Consider the following 8,827-nt stretch of genomic DNA (forward strand, 5'->3'; position numbering starts at 1 on the left):
AATTCAAATCACAACAATGTCCCCATCTGAAATCATGGAGGCCAGAAGTAAGTGGCATAACATTCTTCAAGTTCTGAAAAATAAAAAGAAGTTTTATTTGTGAATTTAATTTTATTATTTATTTAGTTTTGAGATGCAGTTTCGCTCTTGTCCCCCTGGCTGGAGTGCAATGGTGTGATCTCAGCTCACTGCAAACTCTGCTTCCAGGGTTCAAGTGATTCCTGTGCCTTAGCTGGAATTACAGGTGTGAGCCACCATGCTTGGCCAATTTTTGTATTTTTAGTAGGGATGGGGTTTCACCATCTTGGTCAGGCTGGTCTCAAACTCCTGACCTCAGGTGATCCACTTGCCTCAGCCTCCCAAAGTGCTGGGATTATGGGCATGAGCCACAGGGCCCAGCCCATCTATGAATTTTACATGTGGCAAAATTATTCTCTAGAAATGAGGGGAAATAAAAACATTCTTGGATAAAGAAAAACAAACAAAAAATTTACCATGATCAGATTTACCCTTAAAAACTGCCCTAAAAGAAGTTCTTCAAACAGAAAAGAAATGGGAAGAGAATCAAGCTTGGAGCATCAAGAAGGAGGAAGAAATAAGAGAAACAGTAGCAATCTGGGTACATACAATAGACTATCCTTTTTCTTCTAAGTTGTGTAAATTATATTTAATGAAATTGAGACACAAATTATAACAACCTCTTGTACTCAAGACAATGATATTTAAGAGCAGGGAAGGTAATGGTTCTAAAAGGAAATGCTGTTTTCATGTTCCACTTGAAGAGGCAAAATGTTGATATCAGTAAAGTGTGATGTCACAGAGCAAACACTACAAAAGCTATACAAAGCTATACAAAGAGATATACTTTTTTTTTTTTTTTTTTTTTGGGACAGTCTCACTCTGTTCCCCAGGCTGGAACGCAGTGGCAAGATGTTGGCTCACTGCAACCTCCACCTCCCTGGTTCAAGCAATTTTCATGCCTCAGCCTCCTGAGCAGCATACACCATCATGGCCAGCTAATTTTTGTATTTTTGGTAGAGACGAGGTTTCACCATGTTGCACAGGCTGGTCTTGAACTCCTGGACTCAAGCAATCACCTGCCTTGGTCTCCCACAGTGTTGGGATTATGGGTGTGAGTCACTGCACCCAGCCAAAGAGATATACTTTAAAATGTGATGAAAAATCAAGATGGAATCCTAAAAACTGTTCAAGTACCCTACACAAAAAGAAAAACAGAGGAACAAGAACCCGACGGACCAAACAGAAAAAAATTAATAAAATGGTAGACTTACACAGATAATTTTAATAAAATAGTAGACTTACATAGATAATTAACTTAAATGTAAATGGTCTAAGTACACCAATAAAAAACAGATCGGCGAGGTGGACAGAGACAAAATCCAATTTTATGCTGTTTACCAGAAAGTGACTTCAAATTCAACAACATAGGAAGGAAGGATGGAAAATTATATAACCTGAAGGTATTAATTTTAAGAAGCAACAGTGGCTACATTAATACCAATAAAGTCAACTTCAGAGCAAAGAAAATTACTATTTAATAGAAGCAAAGAGGGACATTATATAATAGTCAAAGGATCAATCCACCAGGATGATATGCAATCTTAAATGCCGACACATCAAAAAGCTTCAAAATACATGAAGCAAAAACAGAGTTAACAGGAAAAACAGACAAATCCACAATTATAGTTGGAAACCTGAACAGCCTCCTCTCAGCAAAGGACAGAACTGCTAGAGAGAACAATCAGTATGTATACAGAGAACTACACAGCAGAATCAACCAGCAGGATCTAACTGATAATACACAGAACACTACATCCAACAGCAGCATATGCATTTTTTTTTTTTTTTTTTTTGAGTTGGAGTCTCACTCTGTCGCCCAGTCTGGAGTGCAGAGGCACAATCTCGGCTCACTGCAACCTCTGCCTCCTGGGTTCAAGTGACTCTCCTGCCTCAGCCTCCCAAGGAGCTGGGATTACAGGCATGCACCACCACGCCCTGCTAATTTTTCTGTTTTTAGTAGAGACGGGTTTTGGCATGTTGGCCAGGCTGGTCTCAAACTCCTGACCTCAAGTGATCCACCAGCCTCAGCCTCCCAAAGTGCTGGGATTACAGGCATGAGCCACTGTGCCCAGCCATATGCATTTTTTTTTTTTTTAATGACTATGGAACATTCACCAAGATAGATAACATAGAGGCTATAAAATAAACCACAAAGATATAAATAACTGAAATCACACAGAATATGTTATCTGGCTATACTGAAATCAAACTAGAAACTAGCAACAGAAAGACACCAGGAAAACCTCTAAGTACCTGGAAAATTAACAACATGCTGCTAAACTCAAGGTTCAAAGAAGTCTCAAAGTAAATAAAATTACAGAGAACTGAAAGAAAGTAAATGTGGAATGTCAATCAATAATCGAAGTTCCTATCTCAAGAAACTAAAAAAAGAACAATACATAACGAAAAACTACAAAGCAAGCAGAAAGAAGAAAATAGTAAGCTAAGAGCAGAAAACAATGAAATTGGATATAGAAAATAGAGAAAAATCAATGAAACAAAAGCATATTTTTCAAAAAAAATTAATAAAATTGACACAACTCTAGTAAGAGTGACAGAAAACAGCCAGAGAAAACACAAATCACCAATACCAGAAACGAAACAGGGAATATTATTATATATCCTGCAACCATTAAAAAGAGAATAGGAGAATACTATGAATAACTTCACACTCACAAATTCAACAACTTAGAAGAATTGGACCAATTCCTGGAAAACCACAAACTCCTAAAACAGACAAAATAGATAATTTTTGAATGATGCTACAACCATTAATGAAATTGATTTCATAATTTGAAAGCTTTTGAAAGAAAGAAAAAATCTCCAAGCCTAAATAGTTTCACTGGAAAATTCTACTATTTAAATATGAATTAAAAGCCATTTTATACCATCTCTCCCATAAACAGTTTTACACAACTCCCCACAAAATAAAAGAAATAGGAACACTTACTAATTCATTTTATAAGGCCTCACGAAACCAGACAGCACAAAACAAACAAACAAACTGCAGACCATATCTCTCATGAGCTTAGATGTGAGAATCCTAACAAAATACTAGCAAACTGAATCCAGTAATGTATAAAAGGAATCATACACCATGACTGTTACAGTAGGTAGTCAGGCAGACGTCGGCAGGGCAGGAGAAGGTTCGCCTCTCCCCCAGGAACGTCAGACGACCATCAGGTGATGGGCAGGTAGTTGTGAAGTTGTCTCTCTAAAATAGTAATTGGTCATAGCTAGCACCAGGGAAAGGCAGTCTCCCAATAGGTAGAAAAACCTGAAACTGGTGATCAGTTTCTCAATAAGATCTCAGGAGTTGGGCGAATGGGCTCACGTATGTGCACTAAGTGGCAAAGTGGCAGAGTTTAACAGGTACATGACCTTCTAGGAATATCCAACTCAAAAGAGCACGAGTGCAACTCCAGTACACACACTGTATACACAGGTGGCCTCTCCTAGGTGCTGGCAGGCCACTGTATATGTGGACAGCCCAACCCAAGGGAAGAATAAGGAGAGAAGGGACACAAGACCCCAGAAGTATGCCAACATATAAAACCCTAAGTCAAAGGTCAAACCATGCACTTGAGAGCTCACACTGCCCAGTTGGCCTTCTTCCAAGTGTACTTTACTTCCTTTTCTTCCTGTTCTAAAGCTGTTTAAGAAACTTTCACTCCTGCCTTAAAATTTGCCTCAGTCTCTCACTCTGCCTCATGCCCCTTGGTTGAATTCTTTCTTCTGAGAAGGCAAGAATTGTGGTTGCCACAGACCCATACAGATTGGCCACTGGTAACATGACCAAGTCAGATTCATGTCAGGTGAACACGTCTGGTTCAACAACCCAAAATCAATCAATTGAGTCGTGTTTAATATTTTAAAAATCAATCAACATAATCCACTATACCAACAAACTAAGGAAGAAAATCATATAACCATACCAAGTGAAACAGAAAAAACATTTGACAAAATCCAACACCCATTTATGATAAAAACTTTCAGAAATTTAAGAGGAGAAGAATTAACTGAACTTGGTAAAGAACTACAAAAATTCTATAGCTAATGTGAAGGACTGAAAACACTGAATGCTTTCCCTATAAGATTGGAAATGAGCCAAGAATATTTACTCCCACCACTGCTAGTCAACATAATATGGATGCTCCTTGAGTTATGATGGGATTTGATCCTGATAAACCATTGTAAGTTGCAAATATGGTTAAGTGGAAAATGCATTGAATACACCTAATATACTAAACATCCTGTTTAGCCTAACCTACCTTAAACATGCTCAGAACATTTATGTTAGCATACATTTGGACAAAAATCATCTAACACAAAGCCTATTTTATAATAAAATGCTGACTATCTCATGTAATTTATTAAACACTATACTGAAAGTAAAAAAACAAAGTAGATATATGGGTAACTGAAGTACAGTTTCTAGTGAACACATACCACTTTTGCATCATCATAAAGTTGAAAAATTGTTAAGCTGAACCACCATAAGTCAGGGAATGTTTGTACCAGAACTGCTAGCCAGTTCAATATGAAAAATAAAATAAAAGGAATACAGATTGGAAAAGAAGGAATTGAACTGTCTTTATTTGAAGATGACATCAACTTCGATGTAGAAAATTCCAAGAAATCCACAAAGGAATCCCGCCTAGAACAATTAAGTGAGATCGCAAGGTTATAAGACACTATTACATTCAGCCTTTAAAAAGAAGGAAATCCTGTCATCTGTGACAATAAGGATGAACTTGGAGGATGTTATGCTAAATGAAAAATAAACCAGGCAAGCACTTCATGATCTCACTTATATGTAGAATCTAAAAAAGTTGAAATCACAGAAACAGAGAATAAAATTATGGTTGTCAGGGACTGAGGAGTTGTGAGGTGTGGAGATATTGATGAAAGGATACAAAATTTCAGTTATGCAGTAGGAGAAAGTTCAGGAGATCTATTATACAATATGGTGGCTATAGCCAACAGTCTATTGTATATTTGAAATGCCTAAGAGATTAGATTTTAAATGATCTCAGTAAGTATGTGAAATAATTGATATGTTAGCTTGATTTAGCCATTCCACAATATATACAGGTATCAAAATATCATGTACAGCATAAATCTATACAACTTTTATTTGCCTATCTGAAAAATTAATTTAAAACATTTAAAAAGATTAACACAAAAAAATCACATTTCTATTTACTAACAATAAACATGTTACATTCACTCCAAAGAAGATGAAATACTTAGGTATACCCTTGTCAAGACAAGTATAGGATCTTTATTCTTAAAATTACAGAATGTGGATAAAAGAAATCAGTTACTTAATTAAAGGACACACATGTTGCTTTCATGAACTAGAACAGGTGCCCCCAATCCCCAGGCCATGGACCAGTACCAGATAGCAGGAGGTGAGCAGTGCTTAGGAACTGGACTTCACAGTAGGAGATGAACGGCAGGCCAGCGAGAGAAGCTTAAGCTGTGTTTACAACCACTCCCCATCGCTTGCATTACCCCCTGAGTTCTGCCTCCTGTCAGATCAGCAGTGGCATTAGATTCTCACAGGACCATGAACCCTATTGTGAATTGCACAAGCAAAGGATCTAGGTTGTGTGCTCCTTAGGAGAATCTAGTACCAGATGATCTGTCACTGTCTCCCATCACCCTTAGATAGGACCGTCTAGTTGCAGGAAAACAAGCTCAGGGCTCCCACTGATTCCAAATTACAGTGAGTTGTATAATTATTTCACTATACATTACAATGTAATGATAATAGAAATAAAGTGCATAATCAATGTAATGTACTTAAATGATCCCAAAACCATCCCCCACCTTGGTCTATGGAAAAACTGTCTTCCACAAAACCAGTCTCTGGTGCCAAAAATGTTGATGATGCTATCCCTAGACCGCTGGACTAGAAGACTCAACATAATAAAGATGACAGTTCTCCCAAGCTGACTTACAGATTAAACGCAATTCTTATCAATATACTGGTGAAATTTTAGTAGGCACAGACAAGTTTATTCTATAATTTATATGGAAATACACAGATCTTAGCAGAACTAAAACAATCTTGACAGGAAAGAACAAAGTACAAGAAATCACTTACCTGATATTGCCTTATGATATAGTTACAGTAATCAAAATAGTGTAGAATTGGCAGCAGGACAGACACATGGATCAATGAAACAGAATAGAGAACCCAGAAATAGACCCACATAAATATACTCAATTGATTTTTGGCAAAGTCATCAAAGTAATTCAATGGAGAAAGGACAGCCCTTTCAACAAATGATGCTGGAGTAAGTGGATATTTATAGGCAATAAAATGAATTTTGACCTAAAGGTGTAACAAGGTGTGAACCTTATCCAAAAATTAACTAAATTCTGGATCATGGACTTAAATGTAAAACATAAAAATATAAAACTTTTAGAAGAAAACAATAGGAGAAAATCTTCAGTATCCAGGGCTAGGCAGAGTTCTTAGACTTGACACCAAAATCACGGTCCATAGTGGGAAAAACTGAAAAAGTAGACCACATCAAAATTAAAAGCTTTTGTTCTTCTAAAGGTTATAAGAAGATAATGAAAAGATAAACTACACACTTGCAGAAGACATTTGCAAACAACATATATGACTAAGGAGTAGTATACAAAATACATAAAGACTTCTCAAAACTCAAAAGCAAAACAAAACAAAAAACAAACACAACTAACCAATTTGCAAACAACATTTCTGACCCAGGAGTAGTATACAAAATATATAAAGACTTCTCAAAACTCAAGAGCAAAACAAAACAAAACAAAAAACAAAAACAACTAACCAATTAGAATATGGGCAAAAGACATCCACAGACATTTCACAGAAGAGGATATACAGATGGTAAATGATCACTGTTAAAGATTAGCCATCAGCAAAATGCAAAATCACAGTTGAGACATCACTCCACACCTACCAGAATGGCTAAAATATAAAATAGTGACATACCAAAGCTGGTGAGAATACGGAAAAACTGAATCACTCATACATTGCTGGTGAAAATGTAAAATGTTACCATTGCTGTGGAAGAAAAAATAGCAGTTTCTTATAAAACAAAACATGCAGTTATGATACCACCCTGCAAGGGCATCTGAGCTATTTCATCCTGGAGAAATGAAAACATGTTTACACAAAAACCTGCATACATATGGTAGTAGTAACTTTATTCATAAAAGCCAAAAGCTTGAGACAGCCTAGGTGTCCATCAACTCGTGAATGGGTTAAATAAATTTCATACCATGAAATATTGAAATATTTCATTCTGTAAAATACTACTCAGCAATAAAAACAAGCAAACTTTTTTTTTTTTTTTTTTTTTTGAGACAGGGGCTTGCTCTTTCAACCAGGCTGGAGTTCAGTGGCGCAACCACGGCTCACTACAGCCTGGAACTTCCAGGCTGAAGCCACCTTCCCACCTCAGCTTCCCAGGTAGCTGGGACTACAGGCACATGCCAACATGCCCAGCTAACTTATGAATTTTTTATAGAGATGGGGTTTCCACCATGTTGCCCAGGCTAGTCTCGAACCCCTGGGCTCAAACAATCCTCCCACCTCAGCCTCCCAAGTGCGAGGCTTATGGGCATGAGCCACCATGCCTGGCCCAGAGCAAATTATTGATACAACAATTTGAATGAATCTCAAGCATATTATGATGAAAAAAAAAGCCCACTCCAAAATTACATAGTATATGACTCCATTTATATACAATTTTTGAAATGGCAAAATTTTAGACTTAGAAAACCAAGTCCTAGTTGACAGAGTTAGGGGTGGGGGTAGGGATGTGGGGATGTTGTCCTTAAAGGGCAACAGAGGTGATGGAATTGTTCAATAGCTTCATTGTGGTGGTAGACATAGAAAGCTACACATGTGTGATAAAATTGTATAGAAGTCAACACACTTTCACATGTGAGTACAAGCAAAACTGGGGAACTCTGAAGACTATTAGCAGTTTGTATCACTATCAAAATCTCAGTTATGATATTGTATTATGGTTTTGGAAAATGTTACCATTAGGAGAAAATTGGAGTGTACATGGAATCTTTCTGAATGATTTCCTACAACTGCATGTGAATCTACAGCCATTTCAACAACTTAAAAAAATCCAGATTGCATAGCACAAGATTAATTTAACGTACATTGGCAAGTAAATGAGGAATGTAAATATAAGCCAAATTTTCTTCCAGGAAAAGTAAGAGGTTAGTTTTTCCTTTGAACTTAATATTCAGACAAATATAATTTTAAATACATATTTCATGAAGGTAAAGAAAATCAGTAAAAGGCTTCTAACAAGAAGAGCTATTGTTCTATTTAATTTAGGAGATAAAATATACAAAACAATCAGTAGAGCAAAAGATGGAAAATAAAATAGCTTAAAAGCAAAAAGAATAATATGGGGCCAATGAACTGTGAACAAGCAACAGTTATAACAGGATTGCCAATGGATTAAACCACTCTATTAAAAGACAAATTCTCTCAGACCAGCTTATGAAAATGAATCTGACACCATGATTTTTATAAAGAGAGGGGCATCTAGCAGATTTTTTTAAAGAAAAAGAATGAATGAAGTTATGCCCAGTCAAAACAAATCAAAAGAAAATGAGATGAGGATAGTATTAATATTAGAAAAGGAGGATTCAAGACAAAAATAATGAATGGGCCACAAATGCTATTTATAGGTATAAATGGTAATCATGGATGCATAAT

The 8,827-nt window shown here is 36.5% G+C and overlaps 1 protein-coding gene across 3 annotated transcripts in view; it reads right to left on the reverse strand.

Moving 5' to 3' along the window:
- CALN1 (calneuron 1) overlaps positions 1–8,827 on the reverse strand; it is a 668,523-nt gene that overhangs the window by 231,135 nt on the left and 428,561 nt on the right. The window lies entirely within an intron of this gene.

Source organism: Piliocolobus tephrosceles, chromosome 8, assembly GCF_002776525.5.
Source record: "Piliocolobus tephrosceles isolate RC106 chromosome 8, ASM277652v3, whole genome shotgun sequence".
NCBI lineage: Eukaryota > Metazoa > Chordata > Mammalia > Primates > Cercopithecidae > Piliocolobus > Piliocolobus tephrosceles.